This window comes from Gadus macrocephalus, chromosome 5, assembly GCF_031168955.1.
Source record: "Gadus macrocephalus chromosome 5, ASM3116895v1".
In the NCBI taxonomy this organism is placed as follows: Eukaryota; Metazoa; Chordata; class Actinopteri; order Gadiformes; family Gadidae; genus Gadus; species Gadus macrocephalus.
The window spans coordinates 2,348,307-2,364,916 of NC_082386.1; the positions used below are offsets into that span (position 1 = coordinate 2,348,307).

General features: G+C 45.6%; 1 long non-coding RNA gene across 1 annotated transcript; it reads right to left on the bottom strand.

The window, feature by feature from the left end:
• Positions 1 to 14,230: 14,230 nt before the first annotated feature.
• Positions 14,231 to 15,891, bottom strand: LOC132457536 (uncharacterized). Its single transcript, XR_009525707.1, has 2 exons — positions 15,386 to 15,891; positions 14,231 to 15,297 (listed from the first exon to the last, which is right to left on the bottom strand). It is a non-coding gene; the product is annotated as an uncharacterized LOC132457536 (long non-coding RNA).
• Positions 15,892 to 16,610: the final 719 nt, after the last annotated feature.

Consider the following 16,610-nt stretch of genomic DNA (forward strand, 5'->3'; position numbering starts at 1 on the left):
AATCGGTAAATCAACACAGTTTAAAAACAAGTATGAATACAGAATAAGTGTATATTCTTTTTTAAGTTTTAGCTTCTTTGTTACTTTGCCTTTAGGTATAAGAACAATTTAAATATATTGAATACTTTTCTATTGCACCTTCACCTGAATTCCGAATAATGTTGAGATGTTTGCTGTATGTGTCTTAAATAGCTCTGCATCTCCTGGTGAGACAAATGCTTGCCACCCAAAAATTATCATTGGCCCTATCCTGGCCACCCCAATGAAAATTTCCTGGCTCCGCCACTGCTACACACAGATGTGGATCCTTGGCCAAAAGACTTGTATGCCCCCCCCCCCCCCCCCCTTTCAATAAATACTACGGCAGAATAAAGAATAAATTCATGCATTATCATTAAACTTGAACATGTGTTTTTACAGTAGTACATGGCGGAGGGATGACGTGTGTTGGCCAACCCGAAAGTGAGCGTCGCCCTGGGTTCCCTTGACAACATACCAACGGGTTTTTCCATTGGATTTTGGATTATTGCAGAAAATTTGGCATTTTTGAAGCACCTTCTCAAAAAACTGAAAATAAATAAATAAATCGTCCAAAGGACGAAATGTAAACCAATGCATTCTGAATGGGAGTGTTTCTCCGATTTTTCCATGCTACACAGAACGAAATGTAAACCCATGCAAATAAAGGCTCCATGGTCATAATCATTTAAATATAATTAATCTCCTTAGTGTGTAGGGTGGTATTCTAATATTTTTAACAGGGCTGCTTCCACGTCAATTGACTGTCATGGTTGCTATGGTGGTTGCTCCCTCTAATCCTTATATGGCTCTAAAAACCACGCGGCAAAGGAGCTGCCGTCAATTGTGTTGTTTTTGTCGTAAACTAGGGTCTGATGGTTAAAAAATAGACAGATATTCCAAGGTATCCTTAAAAGGCACCTAGGATGTTTTTATTTCCTGCAGTTTACACTTCTTCTGTAACCTAGTATTTTTGAAAGCAAAACACCAAACTCATTGATTTAACGAGGCAGGGTTATTTGAAACAATTTATTAAATTAAACATTGTGAGAGGTCATTCCATCCCCTGAGTTTGCTTCCTAATTACGTCTATTGTACACCCCTACTGTCCACAAGTACCCCCCCCCACCCCTTCCCCATATGGATTTGGATAATTGTTGCCACTTCCCAGTGGTGGTGGTATCATATGAAAGAGGCTCATTCAACTAGGAGGCTGAAGCACTAAAGGAAATTATGGAATACTATTAGGTGACTGAGACGAGAACATTTTCAAGTAAGCTATACCTTAGGGTCTCTTATATATCAAAGGGGGTCACAAAGGACGCATACGCTTCAACCTGTGGCTCCAGCCCTGCAGGGAATGACTCAGAAAGTGCTTCATCTCGTTGCACCTCACCCAGCGGCTCGCTTGCAAGATTTTGGCCTGAAGTTCTCCCCAGACCTACACCGTAATGATCCAACATGCATGCCTGAGAATCAGGGGCCGTATTCACAAAGCATTTTATCTCACCGCTAGGAGTGCTCCTAACTCGCGCTAAAACATTTTACGTAGGAGTTTTTTCTTAAAAGTTATTCACAAAGCCGCTGAGACCTACTCTTACTAAGGATAAATCACAAAGAGTGACGCGCCGTTGCTATGGATTACGTCAATTCGTGCACGAGTTTAGAAGCGGTCAGTTCGGTGATTGGTTGTTCAGACGAGCCCACTGAATCACCGAAAAACAAGGAAATAGCCTAGGCTAGAAATGAATTCCTATTAAGTAGTTATAGTGCAGTTAGCAGAATACACGCATGATGACAATTTTGTGCAGACCACGATAATGACGTTGTAGCCTGCACGTTCAAGAGAGAGAGAAAGCAAACAATAAAAATACGTAAAATCTAAAATAAAATAAATGTTACGAACTACCCAAGTGTTGACTGATTTGTGCCAAGGTGTTTACCTAAAATGTGTTTTCAAAGTGATCCCTACATGCCTGTCCACTCGGTTCCACACGGCCAAATTTCTTGTAATGTTGATCGCCATCATCATCATCATCATCATCATCATCATCATCATCATCATCATCATCATCGTCTGGCTGTGGAATGTTCCTCCGCTTGCAAAGGTTGTGTAGAATGGCACATACAGTGATTACTGTGCTTGCCCTCTCTGGGGTGAGGCGTATTTCGCCGTGGAGGACATGAAACCGACGTTTCATCTGCCCAATTCCTCTCTCCACAACATTTCGTGTATGTTTGTGTGCTCGCAAAGAGCCAATACGATGTGTTTTACGCATAGGACTAAGCGTAATCTGCGTAATCACTTACATGTTACACTTTAACTGTGCTCCCGGTTGTGGATTAAGGTAGGGTGTCTAGAGCCACGTCTTGCATGGATAGTCACCCAGCAAGTGACACCCAACTGGTACATCTCAAAAAGCTGCCTCAGACCGCTCACCATTAAAATGCGCGAATCATGGGTAGCTGAAGATCCAGGCCACTTTGCAACAACATCCAGTAGGCTATGTTAAAATTTGCATCAAAAACAACCTGCGTGTTGATGGAATGCACTTTCTTCCTATTGACGAACACGTCCTCGTCTTTTGATGGCGCAATTATTTTTATTTTTTATAAGTTATATATATTTTTATATAACTTATAATTTTTATAACATTTTATTTCGGGACTAATCGGATTATTCCTGTTAGTCGGGGATGTTATTGCATTGCGATTAACTCCACAACAAGTTTAATACCCTAACATTTCGTCTCGCAGGCATTTACGATTCTTTGTGAATAGGTCTTACTGAGTTAGGAGTCCTCTTGAGGACTTTTAAGCTCTCCTAGACTTAGGTGCTACTTTTAGGCCTAAAATACTTTGTGAATTGCTCTTAGTGAAAAAAGTTAGGAGTCCTACATTTAAGAGTGACACGCCCATTATTTTTACGAGTTACTCCTAAATTCGCCAGTTAGGACCTACTTTTAGCCCTAAAATCCTTTGTGAATACGGCCCCAGGCCTCTCTTTAATAATTACAAAAAGTTACGAGAGAAATACACATTAACTTTTTGTTATCTCATGGTGCTGGCTCCTTTTGACCTTTTGACCCCAGACTTCTAGATCGTGGCCACAGGCCAGCTGTGTCTACACACCTTAAGCCACAAATGTACACCTCCATCCCACAAAAAATGGGGACTAGAAAGGAACCTCTGTCTTATGTACATTTGCCATACTGTTGGAGGTCACGCCCCCTTTCCGGCCTTTTCAAGATAGCTATGGATGCTAAAATGTTTACACACATTTCCCGGGGCCCCGTGAACGACATATCCGAGATTTGGAGTTCTAGCCCTTAGAGAAAAAAAGTTTTCCCAAATGGACTGTCATTTGGACAAAGCCCCTCAGAAGTGTAGCCTGCAAGACCTAATGGTTCAGAATGTGGTGGAAAAAAAGTTTTTGAGATAAGAAGGTCCTACCCCCCTGAAATTTGAATAACTTATTCTAGGGCCTACCTGGGACCCCCACACCGAAACTTGGCCCGGTCGTACCCCGAGGGCAGGAATTCTATGGCCCAACAGGGACCCCCGCACCGATACTTGGCCCGGTCGGACCCCGAGGGCATGAATTCTATGGCCTAACTGGGAGCCCCGCACCGAAACTTGGCCCGTCTGAGCCAGAGGGCGGAATTCTAGGGGCTAACTGGGACCTCCCCACCGAAACTTGGCCCAGTCGGACCCCGAGTGCACGAAGGGGGGGCCTGCCCTCGGGGTCTGACCGAGGGCAGGACTTTCATAATCTTCGCTCGGTGAATGTGAAGGATGTTTGATTGGATAGTTATGACGAAGAATCATAATGTGAATGGGAATATTCTATAAATGTGTTGATATCATCTTTCGACTCAACACTTCTGTGCAGCCGCTTAAAGTCTCACTCCGAGAACCTTAAAATATGAATCAATCCATTAGAAGTAGCCTATGAAAATATCTTCCCAGTGGCGTAACGGGGCAAACAAGGTGTGCTTTGACATCTACGTTTCGAGGCGATTGCAACAGTGTCACACATGATCATATTTGAATATGTTTCGGGGTAGTAATTAGCTGTCGATTTTGGAGGCCTTTATCAATAATGACCAGCTATAGATTTGCTTCCCGATGGAGATTTTTGACAAATTACATGTTATTTAGCATCTACAGGTTGAGCTGAGTCCAATGAGATCAAGCTCGCCCTCTTGCCACACCAAGATCATGTCCTAGACCATATGTCTACCATGTCAAATAAATGTTACCATTTGCTAGAGTGTTATGCTTGGTGTCATTGGACTCAGCTCAACGTGTAGATGCTAAATAACATGTAATTTGTCACAAATTTCTATCGAGAAGCAAATCAATAGCTGCTCATTATTGATTAAGGCCTCCAATTTCGACAGCTAATTACTACCATTAAACATGTTCAAATATGCTCATGTGTGTCACCGTTGCAATCGCCTGGAAGCGTAGATGTTGAAGGACACCTTGTTCGCCCTCTTACACCACCGGGAAGATATTTACATACTTCTGATTGACTAATGAATTGATTCAGCTATTTTAAGAGGCCGCTGTTGTGTCAGGCAGCAGCAGTCCAGGTGCAGGGGGGGAGGGGGCGAGCAACCACATAGCAACCATGACAATTAAGTGACGTGAACGCAGCCCCATTGGAAAAAAATAGAATACATACCTTACACACTCAGGAGATTAATTATAATTAAATTATTATGACCATGGAGCCTTTATTTGCATGGGTTTACATTTCGTTCTGTGTAGCATGGAAAAATCGGAGAAACACTCCCACTCAGAATGCATTGGTTTACATTTCAATATTTTGAGCACCGTTATTCTTATGTATTTATTTATTTATTTTCTAGTTTTTGAGGAGGTGCTTCAAATATGCAAAATTGTCTGCAATCTTCCAAAATCCAATGGAAAAACCCGTTGGCTTTTTGTCAAGGGAACCCCGGGCGACGCTCACTTCCGGGTTGGCCAACACACGTCATCCCTCCACTACTCTATACTGTAAAAACACATGTTCAAGTTGAATGATAATGCATGAATTTTTTCTTTATTCTGCCATATTAACACGGTAAATAAATGGCAAAACATAGGCTGAGAACGAATTCGTATTTGCGATATTTTCAATGCGTAAGAAGCTGAAGCCAAAATCACTGACCATTCGTCAAAAATCGACGCGCTCGGAGTGAGAATGTGTTGGTCACGGGGTCTAGGGGGAAGGTTAATGCGGTTGCACTTGTTCTTCTAGCCATGTACCGAGAGTGATTGGGTCTGTTCGAAATGACTTACTAATTACTACTTACTAGTACCTACTCAATACTTGGCTTACTACTCGAATCCTTATATAATGATTGAGTAATCCATTTGAGTAATCGACGTTCGGAAGACCGTTCTTACTTAACCACCTCAGATGACGTGAATCAAATGACGTGTGTAAAAAATGACGTGTCAATAACCTACCGGCCGGGCGCCGTTAATAAATATTATAAATAAATATATAAACGTCACATTTAACGTCACAGTACATCTTCAACCTAAGGATTTGCGGTGATATGTTAAAAACAATTATTAAAAAAAACATTTATTAATTATGATTAATTATTATTATACGTTGCCTACGTTCTCCCTTTCCTCTGGCACTACAATATCATATTTTCCACCAAGAATAAAAACTGTCCTCCATTATCAAAGAAAAAAATCCTAAAATGATTTTAAAAGACAACAAACATACCATAAAACATATTTTATTGAACATTATTTTGGTGTGTGTGTGTGTGTGTGTGTTATTCCAACGGCAGAATTAACATATAACATATTGAAACATATACAGGTGAGAACTAAACAGGACTTTATTTCTGTTGATACTGCTCAGCTGGCTCCCACGTGTCCTTCCAGGCCTTGCCACTGCCAGAAAATGAAAGAGCAAACACATTTACAGGAATGAAAGTTTAAAGGGGACATTTCATACCACCAGGTGTGAGTGTGATTAGCCGTTACAAGCCGTTTTGAAAATCTGCGTCTTCTGACATAACAGGTGGGCGTGTCCACCTAGCTGTGTGACGGATAGATGAGCAACGTTTGCTACAGTCCACTTGGTAGGCTGGTAGACTGATCTATCCAGCACACATCTAGGTGGACACGCCCACCTGTGATGTCAGAAGCGTCACATTTTCGAAAAATTATTGTAATGACTAATCACACTCACACCTGGTGGTATGATATTGGTGTGTTCAAATCACTGGGGCCAAGTTTTGTTAACAGAGTTGCCCAGTTGGTGACATATGGTTGATAAGTGACGCGCATAAAAATGGTGGAACTTGAACGTTTTACTCAATATAAAAGAATCAACCTTCATATCCAATACTTGACTATTGATTGACGTTGTAACGTCTGTTGGCATGAATTTGCTCAGTTTTAAACGTTGTGTACTGGTAAACCAGCTCTAGGATAAGGGGAGGTGTTCCATACAGTGGCAATACTGTATGTGCTTCTCATAAATAAAAGCAAAAGGATAGTAGGTGATAGACATCAAGGAAACAAAGCATAATAATAATAATAATAAAAATGCAAACTTGAAACTGATCCTACTAAGTTCTGTTCAGTTCTGACTGAACTTTTAGATTCCCAACCGGCTGTTTCCCAAGTGCACATGAACTGTCGCTGTCGGGAACACGCGTAAGCGTGAGCGTCATCACTGGCGAGCCGTCTCGTTATCACCAGGAGAGTGAACGCGCCTTTAGTCCCCTTTAACGGATGAGCTTGATTCTGACATAACACTTTTTGTCTCCAATTTGCTTATAAAACATGTTTTTCATGTTAGTTTATCATGCTATAGTGCATCTTAAAAGCAATTCAAGTGTTAGTGTGCAATTATGCCGGTATCAAACTAGGCAATAATTTTGTGTGTTCTGATGGTCACTGTGTGAAACGATTATAGAGCAATGGAATCGGGCCATGGGGGCTGAGAGAATTGACGGATGGTCACCGGTCAATAGCCGCCCACAGGAGGGCTCACTATGGCAACAGCCTGGTACCTGCAGCCATAACAGCCCTTAACAAAACACCCAGATAATTCACTTCGTCTGCATGCTATCTTGTTGTGTTTGTCCTGTCATTATCTGTATATGTTGCATGCTGTCCATAACTGCATTGTGATGTGATGCTCAGTGCCATGGATGCAACTTAAGTTGTTTGTTGTAATTTAGGAAGAACTTACCATTTTGTGCATGACTGCCACCTCACTTTCACTTCTGCTCTTCCCTAAAAGGAATGACATTAGAACAAATTATAATTAAGAAATAACATGCAGTAGTTATGAGGGAAAGAAGCATTTGTCAAATATATCTGTAGTATGAAATTGCTTAATGTATTTTATAATTCATCCATTTCCAAAAACCACCTATGAGAGTGTGGCAAGGTGGTGGGCGAAAGGAAAATAAACTAAAAGATCTAACTAAGAAATAAGAAAAAGGAACCGACAACGCCACCCTGGGAATTTCACCTCAGGGAATTTATGTAAAGTGCAAAGCACACAGGTAAGTCCACTCATTTAGAAGGCATGAGACGTAGTTCAAATGTTATGGAAAAATACAATTTATTAAATAACTTCTTTCCTTTTCAATGCAAAATCTTCACCATGCAACCAAACGAAAACAAACAATACACACAAAATAGTTGAGATAAACGCAAAACTAAATAAGTAATCAAATCAAAAGAAAACAAACAATACACACAAAATAGTTGAGATAAACGCAGAACTAAATCAGTAATCAAACCAAAAGAAAAACAATACACACAAAATAGTTGATAAACGCAGAACTAGATAAGTAATCAAAACAAAAGAAAACAAATCATTCAAATAATTAGAACACACATCAACACTCATGCACACACGGATGGGGGGAAACCCCGGTTAAAAGGCACACTGGATGAGCACCCTTGGTAGAACTACTCGGGGGGGGGGGGGGGGTGCGCCGCAGCGACAGGCGGCAGTAGGCACGAGGTGCCAGCTGGAGCAAAGCACGTGAAGTAAACAACGCGGCGGAAGCAGCAGTGAAGCGGAGTAGCGTGGAAAGGCAATATCAGCCAGCAATGCAGAGTAGCGTGGGAAGGCAAGATCAGCCTGGCAAAGCAGAGTAGCGTGGGAAGGCAAGATCAGCCTGGCAAAGCAGAGTAGCGTGGGAAGGCAAGATCAGCCTGGCAAAGCAGCAGCGACCCCAATGAGCTGATTGCAGTTGGTCCTGTTTACGACCAAACATGATGTTAGTGTGGCTACATAAAACAGAAATGCTACAGTTGTTTGCTATGCTAACACATACCTGTTTACGACCAAACACTGGCATACACACACACACACACACACACTCGCGTTCACACAGGAGGAGGGAGTGAGAGAGGACTCCGGCCGTCATCAGCGTTTACCTGAGAACACACTAGCGTTAGCCATCAGACAGCATCAACTACATTGCCACGAAAGAATACTTAAAATAACTTGCTTACAAGAACTTACACCATAGCTCGCACGAAAACCCTGAAGCAGCAACAAATAGTCGCCCTATCGGACCAGACTACCTTTTGGCCCGGAAGTGACGCGCAAGTGACAGGAGCGCAAAAAGAAAGAGGCAGGTGGAGGATGGCTGCTTTTATACCGCCCACATCATGACGGCCACTAGTGGTACTTAACCGTGACTAACATGGATAGCACCTCTATCCTGCTACATTCTACCCCACCTTCTTGGATCGTCGTCCCGACGATCAACACAACAAGCTAACTCCAGGGTCTAAACAAGGCAGACACTGAGTTGGACACAGAAGCAGAAGGGTTGGCCACTTGCACCTCTCCAGCAGGCCGCGGAAGACGATGCACATTCGGGTGCTGACCAGCCGTTTGACGTGGGGTCCGGCGTGGACCCATGTTGCTGGAATCAGGGCAAGTGACCAAAGGAGAACATGAGGATGCCCCCGGGTTTGGAATTGATGAAGGCCCTTGGGACATAATTGGTCCGGCGGATGGTATGGCAGAATTTGCCACAAAAGGTCGTTGGTCAAGGACTAACAAATCATACTCAAATGGAGGCTCCTCTTCTGGAGATGGTTCGTTCCTGGGTGACGAGTTGTGGGAAGAGGCAGGACGAGGTGAGTCCACCCCTACGACCGCCTTCAGCATAGTGCGGTGGACCTGTCTGCCCTTTGTCTCATCGTCTACTGGCGCAATAGTATACACTGAGCCACCCTCTCTAGGCATCCTCAACACTCGATACTTCATCGAGCTCCACCGATCTCGGGTCTTCTGGGGCCCCCTGGCCCTGAAGTCGCGCAAGTACACCAACTGCCCTTCCTGCAAAGGCAAATCTATTACATGCTGATCATGGACTCGTCTTCGCCGAGCGGCAGCATGTTTCAAGCGCTCCCTTGCGCCTTCAAAGGCCACCTCCAAGCAGGCTTGATGCTCTTGCACCCACTCATGGATGGACCCCCCGACCGGGCTCTCGACCCTACCCAACAAGAAATCGAGTGGTAGCCTTGGTTCCTGCCCGAACATCAAGGCAAAGGGAGATTCTCCCGTTGATTGGTGGGGAGTCGTGTTGTAACAATAAAGGACGTGAGGAAGACACGTATGCCAATCCCTTTTACGAGACACTGGCAGAGTACGCAGCAGGTTGTGGAGTGTCCGGTTAAACCGCTCGCATTGACCATTTCCTTCGGGGTGGTACGGGGTAGTACGTGATTTTACGATACCATACAAGTTACACAATTGTTGAATGAGCGAGCTTTCGAAGTTACGGCCCTGGTCAGAATGCAAACGAGCGGGGACAACAAACTTATAAAACCACTCTGACACCAAAACCCTTGCTACAGTGGTTGCGCGCTGGTCCCGAGTAGGGATAGCCATGGTGTACTTACTAAAAACATCAGTAAGGACCAAAACGCTCTCTAGACCATTCTGGGCCGGCTCTAGAGTAGTGTAGTCGATGGCAAGGATTTCGTTGGGGCGGGAAGCCAAGAGATGTCCCATGACTCCGTGCACCCTTGGGTGAACATCCTTGGCCACTTGACACCTCTCACATTGCTGACACCAACGGGCTACATCGGAGGACATAGCAGGCCAGTAGCATCGAGACCGGAGAAGCGCCAGTGTTCGCTCCACCCCCTGGTGACCATGCTCTTGGTGCACTTGGGTCAGGACCTCGTCTCTCAGTACATTGGGTAACAACAGCTGGTACATGGCTTCAGTACCATCAGGTCGGAACACTTTTCGGTACAGGACATCATCCCTCTCAAGCAGGCGATCCCACTGCCGCAGCAACACTAGCGTAGCTTGGGAGAGCTGTGCCCGCTCCTCACTACTAGGACGCTGCTTCCTCCTCCAAAACACCAACAGTTCCTGTATCACAGGGTCAGTCTGTTGAGCGAGACGAAGTTCAGGCGGAGTAAGCTGTGGCATGGCTGTGATGGTAGCTTGGGTGGCCTCTGCCTTTCCCAAACCCAACGCTTGCTGCAAAGCCTTCGGTATGGCTGTCCCTGGAAGCATCGCCTCTACATCCTGGGGACCAGATGGGTGCTGACGAGAGAGAGCATCGGCATTGGTGTTGCTCTTCCCTGATCGATACTTGATCTCGAAATCGAAAGAGGCTAGCTGGGCTGCCCACCTCTGCTCAGTAGCAGCCAGTTTAGCAGAAGACAAATGACTGAGGGGGTTGTTATCAGTATACACAACACATCTATTTCCCAACAAGTACTCTCTGAACTTCTCTGTCATGGCCCACTTAAGGGCCAAGAACTCGAGTTTCATAGAGCTATAGTTCGCCATGTTCCTCTCTGTAGGTCGCAGGCCCCTGCTAGCATAGGCTATCGGCCTCACCTTGCCCGCCTGAGTCTGAGAGAGGACTGCGCCCAAGCCACCATAGCTTGCATCGACCTCCAGAATGAATGGAAGGGTGAAGTCTGCATAAGCCAACACGGGCGCAGTGGTGAGCTTCGCTTTCAGTGTTTCAAAGTTCTTGTTACACTCTTCAGTCCAACACCTGGAAAACCGCTGGTCAGGCTTCTTGGTGCCACCACACTCAGCCACAGCCCTATGCAGAGGAGCTGCCAGTTTAGCGAATCCCTCCACAAACCGCCGGTAATAACTGGCGAAACCAAGGAAAGAACGAAGCTCCGAGGCAGTAGCGGGAAACGGCCAATTAGCAACCACTTCAATCTTGGCCGGATCTGTGGAGACACCATCAGCCGATATCACATGGCCCAAATAGTGCACCTCTTTACGAAAGAACGAGCACTTGCTGAGCTTGGCTTTAAGCCCCTCGCATTGAAGCCGCTCCAGCACCACTTTGAGTCGCTCCAGATGCTGTTCAATAGTGGAGGAGAACACAACAATATCATCAAGATATAACAATAAAGACTGACACTGCTGGTCACCAAAGATGCGTTGCATCAACCTTTGGAAAGTGCTGGGCGCATTACAGAGCCCAAAAGGCATTCTGTTCCACTCAAATAAACCGAAAGGTGTACAAAACGCGGTCTTTGGCCGGTCTGTCTCAGTGACTGGCACCTGGTGATAGCCACTGGTCAAGTCCAGGGTTGAAAACCAGCAAGCACCGGACAATGCGTCCAAAGACTCTTCTATGCGTGGTAGAGGGAAGGCGTCTCTGCGGGTCTTACGATTAAGCTGCCGGTAATCAACGCACATGCGTAGTTTGCCACCCTTTTTCCGTACCAACACAATCGGGGACGCGTAGGGGCTGCTACTCTCCCGAATTACTTGAGATGAGAGCAGTTGATTGATGTGTTCCTTCACCACCTCATACTCTGAGGGTGGAATGCGCCTATAACGCTGCGCCACTGGAGTATCATCAATCAAAGGAATGTCGTGGGAGATGAGGTTAGTACAACCCAGATCGGTGTCACTGGTGGAGAAAACTGAAGCGTAATGTCCAAGTAGTGACCTCACCTGACCCTGTTCACCAACCGACAATGGCGACACATCCACATCGTCCACCTGTTGCTGCACACTGGGTGAAGCTGTCTGGGAAGACACAGTGGCCACATTTGATGGCACCTCGGTGACTCCTGCAGGAAGGCTGACCATGTTCACGAAGTCCAGTGTGCCAACAACAGTGCGGGGGTACAACATAACATCGTTGCAGCCAACATTAATAACAGGTATATAGACTGTACCCCTTATAACGCAAACTAAAGAAGGGGAAGCCAGCAACCCCGCAGGCAAACCAGCATCCAAAGGCTCAAAAAGTACCGTAGAACCTGAGTACTGCTCAGAACATGTGGCGGCCACCATTCTCATAACACCACCCGGAATCTGCCAGCTCCTCTTACCCCTGACCTTCACCGCCCCTGGAGTGTCTGAGGGAGATAGGCCACTTGCATGATGACACTGTTGCAGTGCCTGCACAACTGGCTTGGGGGCTTCAGAGATGCAGACCTGGGAGAACAACGCTACACCATGTTGGCCAAAAAGGTCCTGGTAGCACTTACGAATCACGTTCATCCCCAGGATACCAGGCACTCGAGAAGGCATGCCACCAGGCGGGTCCCTAACCACCAAAACACCGCATTGCGGCATCAATTTGCCACAAAGTTTCACGTCAAGTTCCAAATATCCGAGGTAAGGAATAGTCAGACCGTTGGCAGCTCTGAGCTCCAACCAATGACAAGAACGGAGGCGCTCCTGGCCCCAAGGTTCAAGATGTTGGCGAAAGAAGCTCTCAGAAATGGTAGACACCATGGAGCCGGTGTCCACCAGACAAGGGACCTTCATGCCGCCCATATCGACATCCAAATGGGGGCAAGACGAAATCAATCCAGACGCATCCATGTTATGTGAAACAGCTTGAGAGCCAGTGGCGGCCCCACCCGAACTGTGGCTCTGCAGTTCGATGGGCACTAGTTTTCCGACATGGAATGAGGGCGAGATTGTCGATCAGCATTCAAGGGGGGTCGTGAGGGAAACTGTGAACGAGAGGGAACGCGCTCGCCATCACACTCATTTGCATAGTGTCCCGGCTGGTTACAACGCCTGCATATTAGAGGCCCAGGCCGTGGTGGACGACGGTACTGGTTGGAGTTTTGTAGCTGAGCAATGCTTCCCACAAGCTGATCAAGCTGCTCTTGTTGACGCTTCAACATCTCCCTCATCTCGCTCATCTCAGACACCGCGGTAGGTGGGGCAATAGCCTGGGGGGCACCATGAACACCATACTGGACACCATACACTAAGGGGACCGAGTGGCTGCGACCTCTCACACCACCAGGCAAACCCTCACGCTCCCATCGAATCGCCTCGGCCCTCACCTCAAGCAAGGTGCTATCAGGTTGGCGACGCACCAACTGCTTCAACTCGCGTCGCAAGGAACTATTCAAGATGTGCTCAACAAACTGATCTCTCAGAAGGGCCCCGGCGTGTGGCATGTCAGCGGGGGCGCACCGCTTCACTTTCCCCATGAGGCTCATCAACGCGAGGGAGAACTCCTGAAGCGTTTCTCCTTCTTGTTGACCTCTGGAAAAGAAAGCTTGCTGCACTGCAACATACGACTCTGAGCACCCATACAGCTCGTCTAAAATGGCAAGTATTCTAGCAGGGTCCTCTCTCTCAGAGGCAGAGCGATACTTTATCTCCTCCTTGGCCTCTCCCTCTAGGTGGTCGAACAAAAAAAACGCCTGGTCAGACCGGGACAGATGTCGAGCCCTCACACTCGCCTGCACCTCCTCCACCCACTCACTCAATCCTACGCCTGTCCTTCCCCTAAAGATGGTACACTTCCTATCTCTAGGCACAAAAATTAGTCTCTCTGCTACAGAGGGAACAGAAGTAGGAGAGGCAGCAGGTACTGCTGAAGAGGTAGACGGTAGAGCACTTGAGCCAGCCTGTCCCTGTCGCAACCGCTCATTATCTGCTTTTAACTGTGCAATCAGCTCTCTAAGTTCCTGAGTTTCCTCCTCCATGATTACTACAAACTCACTACACTACTAGTAGCTACGATGATGCAAAAGCACCACGAAAGTCAAACCTATAGTGAGGGAGAACTCCCTCACGAAGATCCACGAGGGGCCACTGCTGCTTTGTCTCTGATCGCCCCAATCTGCACGCACAAAAACAAAATTTAGATCGCACCAAATACAGCGAGCAACACAAAAAATAAAAGAAAAAGAAAATCAAACAAATATGTATACAAAGGAACACACGTCTCAGCCGTTCGAAAAAAAAGTGATCCTGCCGACAACGCCAAGTGTGGCAAGGTGGTGGGCGAAAGGAAAATAAACTAAAAGATCTAACTAAGAAATAAGAAAAAGGAACCGACAACGCCACCCTGGGAATTTCACCTCAGGGAATTTATGTAAAGTGCAAAGCACACAGGTAAGTCCACTCGTTTAGAAGGCATGAGACGTAGTTCAAATGTTATAGAAAAATACAATTTATTAAATAACTTCTTTCCTTTTCAATGCAAAATCTTCACCATGCAACCAAACGAAAACAAACAATACACACAAAATAGTTGAGATAAACGCAAAACTAAATAAGTAATCAAATCAAAAGAAAACAAACAATACACACAAAATAGTTGAGATAAACGCAGAACTAAATCAGTAATCAAACCAAAAGAAAAACAATACACACAAAATAGTTGATAAACGCAGAACTAGATAAGTAATCAAAACAAAAGAAAACAAATCATTCAAATAATTAGAACACACATCAACACTCATGCACACACGGATGGGGGGAAACCCCGGTTAAAAGGCACACTGGATGAGCACCCTTGGTAGAACTACTCGGGGGGGGGGGGGGGGGGGTGCGCCGCAGCGACAGGCGGCAGTAGGCACGAGGTGCCAGCCGGAGCAAAGCACGTGAAGTAAACAACGCGGCGGAAGCAGCAGTGAAGCGGAGTAGCGTGGAAAGGCAATATCAGCCAGCAATGCAGAGTAGCGTGGGAAGGCAAGATCAGCCTGGCAAAGCAGAGTAGCGTGGGAAGGCAAGATCAGCCTGGCAAAGCAGAGTAGCGTGGGAAGGCAAGATCAGCCTGGCAAAGCAGCAGCGACCCCAATGAGCTGATTGCAGTTGGTCCTGTTTACGACCAAACATGATGTTAGTGTGGCTACATAAAACAGAAATGCTACAGTTGTTTGCTATGCTAACACATACCTGTTTACGACCAAACACTGGCATACACACACACACACACACACTCGCGTTCACACAGGAGGAGGGAGTGAGAGAGGACTCCGGCCGTCATCAGCGTTTACCTGAGAACACACTAGCGTTAGCCATCAGACAGCATCAACTACATTGCCACGAAAGAATACTTAAAATAACTTGCTTACAAGAACTTACACCATAGCTCGCACGAAAACCCTGAAGCAGCAACAAATAGTCGCCCTATCGGACCAGACTACCTTTTGGCCCGGAAGTGACGCGCAAGTGACAGGAGCGCAAAAAGAAAGAGGCAGGTGGAGGATGGCTGCTTTTATACCGCCCACATCATGACGGCCACTAGTGGTACTTAACCGTGACTAACATGGATAGCACCTCTATCCTGCTACAAGAGCAAAGCTGAAAAAACACGCCCGATGGTGTTGGTAGACAGCTGCATAGATTAACATGAGAGTGTTTGTGTTCTGCGACACGCACAAGTAAAAAAAAACACATCAGATAAGCCATCACAGTTGGCTACATCCAGCCTAGTGATAAATATTTAGAGCTAAAACTACAGCTAGGACAAGCCCTGCACTCTGCTTATGCTTATGTTCACCATTTCAGTGACTTTATTTTAGAGAGGTTCACTAGCATTTAATGGAAGTGTAATCAACAGCTGTAGCTTACATGTTGCAAGTGCTGGTGACGACTCATCTATTTTGTTGTATCTTTGCCTTTTAGGTGTGTTGATTCGTGTAAATATGTAGAGGCGACTACAGCGCACATAGATAAAATAGCACTCTGCACTGCTCCTCTCCTATTTTCTCTTACAAACCAATCCAATCAATCAGCTTGGGTGCAAAAATCACAGAGGGGCAGCCCCAATGTAAAATTAATATTGGGGAAACTGAAAGAATCAACTGATTGTTGGGCTGCCTCATTATCCTTTCAGCCTGAAAGCCTGCTGAAAGCTGCCCTCTCCATATAAAAACAATTGAACAGCCAGTGCTTTATCAGAAGTATTACCGTTGATCATGAGTAGAGGCCTTGATTGAGTGATAAAAAAATCGTCATGATTTGAAACTCAGTTGACGATAGGAAAGACATGACGAATCAGATCCGACGAGTTAAATTCTTAGTCGGGCAGCCCTTCACTGCACAATTATTTTTTGTGTTTTGAAACATCAAAGGACTACAATTTGCGTTTTCTTATATAATCCTCAGATAACACTGTGTTGTAGAATGAAAAATAAATCGATTGTGAACCTTAAATGTTTTCCCATTGTATTTTACTAGAACACCCAGAGGAAGAAAGCAGAACATACTTACATTTGCAACTCTTTTTCTCAAAATCTTATCATACAGGAACACCTTCTGTGTCCTGTGTTTGCGGCATTCTAAAGAAAAAAAAGAAAAAAGCAAA